Genomic DNA, 13,344 nt, shown 5'->3' with positions numbered 1-13,344 from the left:
TTTCTTATTTTTTTTTTTGTCTGGAGAAGTTTATGACATGAGATTGTGTGTATGCATGTTGTCAAATGTGACCTTGTTGTTGTATATGAATTGATAGGTAGATAAAAAAAAACATAATCATTGGTTTTGTGTAGTGTAGGTAAATAAATTATAATTGCATAAGTCGATAAAAAATGCAATGCAATAGCTTTACCGCGGCAGTCCTCGAGTGACACAAGTCTTTTTTATGTATTTTTTCATAAGCCAATGTAATATTTCATTAGCATATGAAGAATTTTCATAAGCTTATGAAGATTTTCGTTAGTTAATGTTGAATTTCATAAGTTAATGAATTTTTTCGTTACTTAATTAAAACTTTGATAAAGTAAGGAAAAATTCTTAATTTTATTCTTTAAAATGAGTATAAAATTTTTCGTTAATTGATGAATCTTTTCATTGAATTGGATTTTTTGGCACTAAAAAGGGAGAAAAAGTGTATGAAACGTTTTCATTAATTGATGAAGGTTTTCATATTACGAAAAATTACATATTTTCGTTGAGCCAACGAAAGTTTCGTTGGGCCAACGAAAATGTAGGTAGTGTATGAAACGATTTTCGTAATTTTACGAAATTTATTATTTTCAGTGTACTAACACTACATGGGGAGCACCTACATACTTCAAAATGTTTCAACGACTTGGCTTCTAAAGAACCACTGAATAAAGAGACTTTAAAATTTGGGATACCAATATTACACACCAGGATTAGGTTTTTCGAATATCTGCTGCATCTGTCGTAAAAACTTGAAGCGGAAGAGTATCAAGTACGCGTTACAGAAATAAGTGACCGAAAAAAATCAAGCGATCAAAAGACACATACAAAAAGAGATATAAATTGGGCTTACTGGTTGAAATTCTAAATGCTGATTCTCCATCTTATTATAACTATATTTCCAAACGATTCATGAAAAGTCTGAAAAAGATAAAGGTTCTTCCGACTTCGTATATTTGGATGCTGCCAAAAAGATAGGAAAAGGAAGTGACAATTGATTCTGTGTTTTTTTTTTTTTCATAACAAATCAATTTTTTTTTTGTAAGAAAGCGACGAAAAATTATTTGTACTCCTTTTGTAATGAATCTAACTTTTGAATACCTAATCGAGTTCAGTTTCCTAATCTCAAAAAAAAAAAAAAAAAAAAAAAAAACGCTTCTTAAAACCAGATTTCAAGCTAGGTATGTGCGAAACCTTGCGACAAAGTGAAGTGTTGTTATTTTCCCACAACCTTCCTTTGTAATTCGAAACGTTTTCGTTGGTATAGTGCCAAGTCCTATTCATAGAATTAAGAGTAGTTTTGTTTACACCACGTTACGTTTCGTTAAGACAACAACAACATCGTCGTTGTAGCTGCTGCCGAGACAATAAGAAGTGTTCTTCAAGACAGAAGGAGCCTTGAAAATGTGTTTACTTTCAAGGGACGACGACGATGACGACAACAAAGCTCACAGGAAATAAATTGTGTACCAAAGCCAATGGCTACGAAGGGAATTTTCATCCTTTTTTTCTTTGTTTCGTTGTCGTCCAACAATACCCACTTCACCCTTCCACCTACTTTATTCTTATTCACTTTCCTAAATAAACACAACAATACCCCAACGTGTTGCATTTTATATTTTATTAACCTTATTTCTGTGCCAGGATATCAACCATATACCTCTACAAACACACACACAAACATAAGGAAGAAATATGCTATGAAATGCAGAAACAGTGTGCCAAATGCCCCAAACTTAAGCACCACCAAGCCAGTCAGCAGCTCAGAGCTTCACGTTTCGAGATGCTTTTTTGAATTTGAAAGAGCATAAGGCGTGTATACTACGTGAGCACAGTTATTCAACTCGATGCATCCTGTGTATCCTGGGCATACGGCAGCATACCTAAAGCAAAGAACGACTATAATCCAGTTCCACTTTTAGTTTGTACAGTTCCAGTTTCAGTTTGGAGTTTCAGTTGCAAGGACAAATCAAGAACCATGATGATAGTCATTGCATCGTATGGTTGGTTGGGTGGCAGCTAACAAACGCCAACACCAATGCTATAACCAACTCGCAAGCCAATCGAGTTTCATTTGGGTTAAGTCAATGGCATATCCTGTACACGATCTCATTATTTGCACTGCTATTCAGAAGGAGTAATTACTTCCGTCAAAGAGAGAGGAAATTCAATTTCTTCGTTTTTCGATTTTGATTGCATTCGGAACTCGCTAGGTGGCGTTGCAATATATATCTTTTTTTTTTTGGTTTTATTATTGTGTATATAATATCTTATAGTTTTGAAGGTCCTTTCAGACAGAATGAGTGTGGATACTGTCCAGGTGAATTTTACTCTTTGTTATTGTATTATTTTATCTTTATCCTGGCAAAGGTAAGGTCGGTCCCATCGTAATGAATATTTCTCAATTATTATTCGGTTGAGAGATTTCAAAGGATATTATTTAAGGTATTTGCTATTGTTATTTTTGTTGTTATTGGTGATGATAACTTTTTGGGATGATGATGATGAGAGGCCGTAGAAGGTCCATCATACAGATTTTATTGAATTCTCAAGTATTTGAGATAAAATTTAATCGATTCTTGATGCCTGGAAGAAAAAGTCATTTTATATACCTGCAAGGTTTCTGTTGGATGACTATCATTGTAGGTGTTTGTTTTAAGAGAGAGATTTATTGAGCCTTGTGAGAACTTTAATACTTGATAAATTTATTACTTTTCAGTGAGTGCTTAAAATAATGAAAACTTTAAGTAGGAATAATGGACTTTTCTAGGTCAAAGGATGTTACGAAATTAAAGTTTGAAGGTAAACAATTAAATTTCAAAACTGAAAAATGAAATTAAAAAAAAAATTATTTATATTTCTTGAAGTATTAATGAATTTAAGTCAAGATAATAGAAACGGGAAGTTCAAACAACATGAGTATTTTTTTTGCACGATTTTTTTAAAAGAACTTAAAGCTTCAAAACCAGTTTGCTCATAAGTATTATTAAATAGCGTTTTTAATTTTGTAGTTTGAATTTAAGGGGTTATATCTAGTTGTAAGTGCAAAAAAAAACTTTTTTTTGTTGATTTTTTTGTGAAGAGGCATTTAATTATATAAACATAAAGAATACATATCCATATAGCAAATTTAATGTATTAAAAGAATTCAATGTGTATTTAAAAAAATATTTGGTTCCGTTACTTTTGTAGTAGATCTTCTAGAAGACCTCCAAAAAAAGGTGTCTATCGGTGAGCAAAATTTCTCCGAAACGGCTGAAGTAATCGGCTTGAAATTTTTACACAATTTTCTTAGATACTTTTGTCAGGTAATGAACGTGAAAAACAACGATTTTTTTCTTTGGGAAGCCGCCATTTTGTGAAAAATCAAAATTTTGATTATTCCTTCGTTCATTATTTGCATTCGTCTATCCTGAAAATGAATCTTTTGTTTTTTTTAATTTTAAGTGACTTGGATCAGAGATATCTTGCTCACCGCCAGACACCTTTTTTTTAAGGTCGTCTAGGAGATCTACTACAAAAATAACGGAACCCAATTATTTTTTTTAAATACATAGCGAATTCTTTTAATACATTAAGGTTCATTTTCTTCACTCGGAGTTGAACATAACTTGAGAATTTTTAATATAAAAATTCTAAAGTTTTGTTCAACTCCGAGTGAAGAAAATGGACCTAATTTTGCTATGTGGATATGTATTCTTTATGTTTATATAATTAAATGCCTCTTCACAAAAAGATATGCACTTCCAACTAGATATAACCCCTTAAACGGAAAATTCTAACATCTAACATCTTCATGGGAAACTTAGAACTTACACCGAAAAAAAACCAATATCAATTTAACATTTTTTAAATATCAAATTAACATTTTTTAAATATCAGCCAAAAATGCTCTATAAAATGTGTTTTATGATATTTAAAATGTTAAAACAACATTTTTATTATCAGGATGATATTTAAATGTCACATTTTGGAAATTTTTTTTGATATTTTATTATCATTTTTTCATATCAATTTCTCATTCCAAATTATTGAAAAATATTAAATAAAAAATTCTTAATGTGTACTAATTTAAAGGCGCTTTGTGTTTTTTTCGAAGTAAAATGTATGATATACTGAGAAAATTTGATCGACACTAAGATTTTACTTCACATAGTTTGGGAGAAAATAACAAAACAATTATATCTCCTATAATAGAGAAAATAATATCACTATTATTTTGTAAAGAATATTCCCTTTCAGTAATGTTTTGAAAAAAGAAAGAAAATTCTTAAAATAATAAAAATAATAATAATGAAAAGGAAAGAAATAGGTTTCATTATAATAAACTAAAACGTAAAATCTAGTCAACATTAATATTTTAATTGTCAAAGTGAAATTTTCACTGTCCCACCTGAAATTAAAAAATGTCAAAATGATATGATAAAATATCAAAATTGATATTTTAATTGTTGGACGACTTTTGTCACTGAAAAATGTTAATTTGATAACTGTTATTATCAAATTTTTTTCGGTGTAGTAAGAACGTGTTTACTAAGGATGACTAACTTCGGAATGCATGCAAGTTTTTTTTTAAATATTTTGTTAACTTTAATATAAATTTAAATTAAGCTGACAAAGTCAATAAAGGTGCAAATTAAAAAATTTCGTTTGTTTTATATTAACCTTTATTATTATAGAATTTTCGGTTAATATTTTAACTTGATCGTTATTTACTTTAAAAATACACTTATTATCTGAATTTCATGTTTTTTGTTGATTAATATTTGAGTTAAAATGGGTCCGACACATCCCGCCTTCCCTACTAACAATTTTGCTTCTATAATGCTTTAAAGAAGCAACAATTGCATCTGTAAAGCTTTATAGAACCAACATTTTTTGTCGGGCTACTACCTATGAGTTTTTTTTTAAAAGCTGTCCCTTCATTTGTATTTGTGTACAAATTCAATTATTCGGAGATAGAAATTTTGTTTTAAGTTTTTCTTTATTAAAAAAATGTTACGTATACGTCACAGTGTCCAGAAAATAATTTTATTTGTGATATGAAATTCCCAAGGTATGCAGTTTGAGAGTTTCATATCACAAATCATTTGATTTGTGATATACATGAATGATCTGAACAGAGAAAAACAGAAGATAAAGAGAAATGCAATGTTGATACATGCTTATTTAAGTTACCTTAACATTCATGATTAATGGGGCCGTCACCTGGGACACCAAAGGCGCTTACCCTATATGCCCCCCAATCTTTGTTCAATTTATTTTGACTTAAAAAAAATTGCCTCTATTTTTAAGGTAAGTATGCCGCAAACAAAAAGCCACAAACAACTTTGAAAAATCATATCCATTACATTTCATTAAATGTGATTTCCGAGTCCCTGAGGGCAAAGAAATTTTGAAGAAAAAATAGTGGAATTTAGATTGTAAGCCAGTGTGATAATAAATTAGATTTTTCATTGCTTAAAAAAATTTAACAAAATTTTAAATTTATTTTTATAAACTTTTAAAAACTTTTTGCAAGAAAGTTAAAGCCGTTTAAAAAAAAATTGTTTTTTTATGCATTGAATTAGTCCAGAATTGAACAAAAAATAGACAATTTTTAAGAAAATATTACTCAACACTACTTAAGGGGTAATAACACCTTGTAAACCACAAAAACGAGCGTCATTTTCATCAGCGTATAAAATAAAGAAGAAATATTATTTTCTTTTGGTGTTTGTTTAGTTTAATAAAGTATATTAATGGGTAACAGAATAGGCTAGTGTTAAATTTTTTAATGATGTGAAATTTTTTAAATGGCGGTGTAGTTCATGGTGATAGTAAAATCCTGTGCTCCCATCGGGCGACCAACTAACTCCTACAGTTTTTTACCGATTGGGCTAAAATTTTGTGTGGAGCTTAAAAATACTATTCTCTAGTGAAGTACGTAGGATTTTATTTTTGGAATGAAATAATTTTTTCAAACTAATGCAATTTCTCTAAAAATTAATATTTCAAAAAAATCCTACGTACTTCACTAGAGAATAGTATTTATAAGCTCCACACAAAATTTCAGCCCAATCGGTAAAAAACTGTACAAGTTAGTTGGTCGCCCGATGGGAGCACAGGATTTTACTATCATCCTGAACTACACCGCCATTTAAAAAATTTCACATCATTAAAAAATTTAACATTAGCCTATTCTGTTACCTATTAATGTACTAAATTATACTAAACAAACATCAAAAGAAAATAATATTTCTTCTTTGTTTTATACGCTGATGAATATGACCTTCGATTTCATGGTTTACAAGGTGTTATTACCCCTTAAGTTGTAATAAAACCTTGAAGGCACAAAATCGAGTGTCGTTTTCATCACCTTAAAAATTTTCCTTAAAAACGACACCTTAGCTCAGTGAAGTACGTATAATTTATATGATTTATTGATTTAGAAAAAAGTGAAAAAAGGGTCATAAAATCTTTTAATTTTAAATTGTCAAAAAAAAAAACGTTGGTCGCCTAATGAAAAAAGGAGTTTGATATCACCGCCAACATTTTATGACTAAAACATTTCATATAAGCCTATTCTGTTACCTCTTGAAATATCAAATAAAGTTAAAAAAAAAATAAAAAGAAAATAATATCTCTCCTTTTTTTATACCCCGCAGAAAATGAAACTCGATTGTTACTACCAATTGAAAACAAAACATTCAAAATAATAGTCTTCTAGATTACAAGACTTTTATACATTTTGGTTTTAAGAAATCCAAAAATTGGTTTTTCGATAAGCGTACCTATTAGGGTGTGTCACTTTTGTATGGAAAAAAAAAGTACTCAAATTTTCAAATGTAATAGTGGTCAAAAGTTGTATTAGGGTCTGAGATTTAATAACACTGAAAAAAGTATTATTCTTAAAAACTATGAATCTCGTTCATAAACCAAAATTCATAAATTTTTAAGATAAATTCGTTAAATTTAAGCACAAATTCTTAAAAAAAAAGTTTAGTTTTAAGAAAGATTCATACCAGTTTTCATACAAATTTTCCTATGGAAAAATTTTTTATGAATTTTTTTTAAGAACGAATACGAAAGTTTATGAACAAATTCATAAACTTCTAGATCCAATTGGAAAGATTTTTTTGCTGAATCTTAGAATCTGTACATACCTTTATAAACTAAATTCACTATTATTTTGCATTCATTTGTATTATGAGTTAAAATAATTTTTATAATTGACGTTTTTTCCCTTCTAAAATTGAAAAAATCTATTTTAAAAATTACATTTGTAAGAAGTTCATAAATTTTGTAATTTTAAGTATTTTTTCTTAAAAAGAATGTATTTTTTCATTAATCGAAAAATAACGAATATTTTACCGTTATCCTGTATTCGGTATTAAGAACTTATTCTTAAAATTTAAGAATCTGTTCATACTTTTTAAGTTCGAAATTCATATTTTTCCAAAATTTAAGAATTAATTCATTAAATATTATGAAAGTATACTTATAATTTATAAAAAATTCTTACGTTTTGAGTTTTTAAGTATATTTTCTTAAAGTCTATGTACTTTTTCATCAATCTAGAAAATTATAACTGTTGTTCTGAATCTATGCCTCAGAAAGATTTCTTTGAGGATTTAATTTAAAATCTGATATTCAAAGTGGACGGTCGTTGCCGAAATAAGTTATAAAAGTTTGTGAATAAAACACAATATTTATTATAAACAGTGTTAAGCATTTCAACCATGTAGACAATTTTGAAGAGTATAAGTAGGTACATTTAACAGTGTAAAATATTGGTGGTTGCCTCTATCCCATATACTCAGATAAGTATAAAAACATAGAATGTTAAAAATTGCTTTCTTTTATATATTAAACATATTTTAATTTTTTTTTCTTATAGGTGCATATTTTAAAATTAAAAATCGTGATTTGATATTTTTGTGAAATAAGGAGACACATATGTACGTAATCTTCAACTTTGTACCGGCAAAGGGGAAAAAATCAACACAAAATAAAAACCATATTAAAGGCGACTCTCAACTAATCCTGTACACTTGAAATTGTCATTGCAAACTAAAGCAAAACATAGTATTTAGTAGGTAAGTGTTGAATTTTATTTTATTTCTCTAAATATTTAAATTTTGTTTTAACTTAATATTATCAACATTTCTCAAATTATTCTATATGATGTAGATACCTATCTAAATTCTTTATATTTTTATTTTTCCCCAACTTATTCAATTTTGTATTGTTTTTTTTTTTTCAGCTCCAAAGTCTAATGCTGCCGATTACAATAGGGTAAAAGATAATTTAACCTTCTAGCTATTTCAATTTTGTAAACCAAATAGTACATATTCATTTTACTAATACAAACTTTTTTCTATCTTTTCAGATGATGCATCCATTAAAAAAGTAAAATTAAATTAAAAATTAACTTTAAAGTGAAATTTATAGTGATAATGATCAATAAAACATTTTTATAACGTTTAAACTTAATAATTTCTTTTATTTTTAAAAACAATTTTCATTTTTTTGTTTTAGATTTTGGGATGTTTTCTTTTGCTGTTTGTTTGTTTGGGATACAATTTTTTCTAGGAACAAATTAAAGGCTTGGAATGGAAATGGTAATGTATTATATGCATTTATATAAATAAATGCATGCCTTTAATGAAAAGCGTATTATATTTTATGAAAACAATCATACAACTTTAAGAAAAATTCATAGTTTTTACGATTTTTTTCATAAAATTTAAGCAACATTTCATTTAAACTTTTACGAAATTTATGAAAAAAATCATAAAATTTAAGAAATAATCTTAAAATGTAAGAAACTTTTCTTAAAATCTAAGAAACTTTTCTTTAAATCTAAGAAACTTTTCTTTAAATCTAAGAAACTTTTCTTAAAATCTAAGAAACTTTTCTTAAAATCTAAGAAACTTTTCTAAAAATCTAAGAAACTTTTCTTAAAATCTAAGAAATTTTTCTTAAACATGTTCAAAAATTTTCGAATTCGTTTATGAACAGAATTCTTAACATTTAAGAACTTATTCTTAATTTTTAAGAAAGATTCATTCCCTTATGAATTTGTTCTTAAAAAGATTCTTAAATTTAATGAATTTTTACATTGGCTCATTTGCCATGAATTTTTACATTAATTTAATGTAAAAATTCATTAATTTTATGTACCTTTTTGGTTCAGTGAATATGTAAAAAAAAATATAATACCGTTCGTTTTTGGCTCGCTCAAATCCGTTGAGGTTTCCAACAAATATAAGCTTAAAAGTTTTTTCTTGGAATTATATTTCACGTGAAAGCCTAAAAATATTTAATATATTTTTTTTTGTATCAAAACGGCGCAATGATAAGCAATGCAACTTTTAAAAGCTATTACATTTGAAAATTCCATACTTTTGCATTTTGACACACCCTAGTACCTATACCTACCACTAATTGCTGTTAAAAAAATTTATGTTTGAGTTACATATGTGAAACACTTACTATTTTTTTTGTGAAAAATTAAAAAAAGCAGTTTCGTTAGAATCACATAACATAGGAAGGTTCATCAAATTTGATTGAAAACGTTAGAGCCGTTTCTGAGGAAAAATACAATACCTTTAAAAATTTTAAATAATATAAGAGAAATGATTTTATACGAATAAAACAAAATTATAGATTGTATGCAATAACCTGAAAATCATCATTACCTAAATTCAAGCAAATCCATCCTCAGAGATTTTATTTTGTTTTAAGCATGTCTTTTTTTGCCGTGAAAATACATACAGCAAAAATTTGAATTTTAATTTCAAACATAAGTTCGACACTATAATGTAGGTTAGCCAACCTTTTTTGAAATTCGTTTGCGATTTTTAATGTGTTTGAAAAACAATTGAGTTTGTAAAAAAACTTAATTTAAAATGATTAAAAGAAAATAAAAGATTTAAAAATATTTTATCTAGAAATTTCAACTTATTCTAAATATTTCGCAATTCAAATTGTATACGATGCATCCTTCCAAGTCCGAATATGTAATATACAAAATGAAACAGTTTGTTTACCTTCAATATAGAATATTGGATTTTGTCCTTGTATATAGCTCGTAGCATGAATTTCATTTCTTACAATATAAAAACCAATAAGTTTCAAAATTGACCATTTCTATAAAAAAAAAACAAAAAATAGAATATCCAAAATACAACTACAACAATGAACAAAAAATATACCAAATTGTTCTGGGTACTTCTGTATCATAGAAAGACAAAATACACTTTTTCTATTGATCTAAACCGTATATATGTAAAAGCATGTTAGAAAAAAAAACCCTTAACCATATCTATCGTCCTTGCACGCCAATTTTACTGCTCCCCAATTGACCCCCTCAAGGAAGTGGAGTGAACCCCAGTTCAATGTTGCAACTATGCCATCCATTTCTTTCCTTCGGATTGGGTTCTTAAGCCGTTCAAAGACTTTCTAACACGTATTTTTCTCAACAACTCTTGTAAAACGAATGTGGAAGTAAGGTAGGGGATGCTATTCACCCCTTAGTCTAAGGAAATCCGCTTTAGGGTAACAGGACGTGCTATACGAAAGAAACCTTTATACAAGTGTAAACCAAACGGAGAATGGGCAAGGAAGCACGTTACCCATTCGGTCACATACTAAACGAGAATGTTGGCGAAAAAGTGTCACTAGTGTCACTCCCTTTATTGCCATTGCAAGACGTTATACAAACGATGAAAAGAAATTCTAACACACACACAAAAACGAAGTAGAAGAAGCTTTACTTTAGCCATAAACACGCTCAGAAATTGTATAACACACATCCTTATGGGGAGTGAAAGTGCTGAATATATGTTTGTATAGCTGAGCTGTGTGAATGTACACAGCATTTATATAGAGATTGTCTCCCGAGGGAATCCTTTTGCTGGGATTTCCAAACTTGTCCTTTTTTTTTCTTTGAGCTGCAGGAACTTATAGGTACTAACATCTCCCGCTTTCCCCCCACAAATTTTACTACATTAAAGTTGCCAAATGAAAATTCGACCAGAAGCAAGCAGCAGGAGGACAAAATTCCTGCAAAGTTATTTAATTTTTTGTTTTGTTTCTTCTTTTCATTTACAAATATTGCCATTGTGCAGTTAAAGCTTCCTAACACAATTAAGCAGCAAGTAGAAGATAGGAAACACAACGAGGGAGTTGTGCATTTAAATCAAAGGACACACTCATATATCCTGGAGGGAGTTGACTTTACGACGAGATAGGTTCAGCAGAGTCAAACTATTGCAGTCAGAGTCAGTGAGTGCATTCAAATGAAATTCTCTTCTGTTAGAGTTTATTTAAATCAGAGAAAAACATTATCCTTTTTGCTGTATAACAGGATTACATAGGAATTTGTGTTTTATAATTTTTGTCTTTCTTTTGATTTTTTTTTGCTGCATATGCATCGTGTGCTTTCCCTTTGAATGTCCTGCAATCTAGTTTTCTATCTTTTTTTAAGTTTTTTTTTTTTTATTTTAAAATAGAAAAATTGAAGCGCACTGTGGCACACAGTATGTCCTTTTCCTTTTTTTTTTTTATATATTTTTTTGTTCAATTTTAGAATCATGCTGACATGAGAGCTATAGAGATATGGAGAGAAAAAGAGAGATGTGTCCTATGTCCTCTGGCATGTAGATAACAGCTAGATAATATTAACGAATGAGTTACAAATTGCAAAAGTGAAAGATGAGTAGTCTTTCATTTACGCTGGAATAAATTTGTCTAAGAGATTGTACAACGTTGCAGCTTTCACAGGATATCTTTTTATATATACATTTTTTTATGACATTATTTTATTTTTTTATATCATGAATAGTGAAATATATTATACTATCTGATATTTTATATAGAATTTTACAAACATGCTATGGAATTTTTAAAATATTTTTCGAAGGAAAAAGAAATGAAACGATACAGATTTAGTTTCTTTTCAAGTCCAATGGCATTATTATGACCTAGTTATGTGGATCTTCAAGTGGAATTTTGTTTTTTGCAAATACATACATATAGATTTATACTTTGTTCTTTTTGACCTTCGTGTTTCCGTTATACTAAATAAAAATCATCAGTTTTATGCAACAAATTTTCTTTAAAATTCAAAAAACATTTATATTATGAAATAAGTTATTGTTTATATTTTTTTTTGGAAAACAACGTCCTAATTTTTAAATAAAAAACATATTTGTTGAACCATTGTAAACGGTACCTGCCATAGAACCATTTTCTTGATTTCAGAATTTCTCATTAATGACTTAACTTTTGGATTTAAGAAAATATATTTTTTTTTTTACGTGATAACGTCTTATAAATCGATGAACCATGGCAGCCACCACAAAAAAGTGACGCCATTTTCTCCCGTTCCACTCTCGCACTTTTGCAGTGCGGCCAAAAATTTCAATTAAAAATTAAAAATAAACTATTAGAGATACAAAAATCTACTATAGCTTATTTGAAAGATAATAACCTAAAGCTTAATCCAAATTAAGGATTTTTAAAAATTCCGTCATTTAATAGGGTAAACAGGGGTAAAACGGAAAGATGAAATTTGCGCTAAAATCTAAACGCGTGGTTGTAGAGAAATGATTCTTTTTGCTATAGATAGAGGAGACTGATTTATGGATAAATGCATTTAAAAAAAAATTCTAAAAATTTTGGGTAGTTTTTCATTTTTAGCTTTATTTTGGAGCGATCAAAAAATCTCAAGTTGTATAGAACATGTAGGGCTAATCAATGCACATACATACACAAATTGGAATCTTTAAAAGAGTTTTGACTGAATACGGAGAAAAATAAATTAAAAAAAAAACAGTTTTTTTGGCCGTTTTTAACCCATTTTCACCGTTTTTTATTTTTATCTTTTTTTCTTTAATAGATAGAGGAATATTATATATGGAGTAATGATAGACCATGACCACGACTATATGTGTAAATCATTTTCGTAAACACAATTTTGAGATAACGGTAAAATAAAATTTTAGAATTCAACAGGTTATAACTTTTTACCAAAAGCAGATAGAAATTTGATTAAACATTTATGAGCATTCTGATACAACTACCTTTCATTTGGTATATCACACATAACGCTAGACTAACTACAAGCCACACAATGTTAAATCAAGAAACTTGCGAAAAACCTCAAACCACCACACACTGGCTGGTCAAAAGTCGAAAAAAAAAGTTGTTGTCAACATAAAAAACACCGTTAGGCCGAAAGTAAATATTCTTAAACAACAAAAAACAACAAAAATAATTTTTTGATGCCGTTATTTTATTCATGGGAAGCATCTCAATGTCATCATT

General features: G+C 28.5%; 1 protein-coding gene and 1 long non-coding RNA gene across 4 annotated transcripts in view; one reads left to right on the top strand and one right to left on the bottom strand.

The window, feature by feature from the left end:
- Nucleotides 1-13,344, bottom strand: part of LOC129908849 (neurotrimin) — a 93,198-nt gene that overhangs the window by 45,761 nt on the left and 34,093 nt on the right. The window lies entirely within an intron of this gene.
- Nucleotides 7,609-8,467, top strand: LOC129908851 (uncharacterized). The gene is made up of 3 exons (XR_008771355.1): nucleotides 7,609-8,108; nucleotides 8,276-8,307; nucleotides 8,402-8,467. It is a non-coding gene; the product is annotated as an uncharacterized LOC129908851 (long non-coding RNA).

This window comes from Episyrphus balteatus, chromosome 2 (genome assembly GCF_945859705.1).
Source record: "Episyrphus balteatus chromosome 2, idEpiBalt1.1, whole genome shotgun sequence".
NCBI classification, from domain to species: Eukaryota; Metazoa; Arthropoda; class Insecta; order Diptera; family Syrphidae; genus Episyrphus; species Episyrphus balteatus.
The sequence above is the reverse complement of the archived record's forward strand: the minus strand, read 5'-3'. Positions and strand labels throughout refer to the sequence as shown.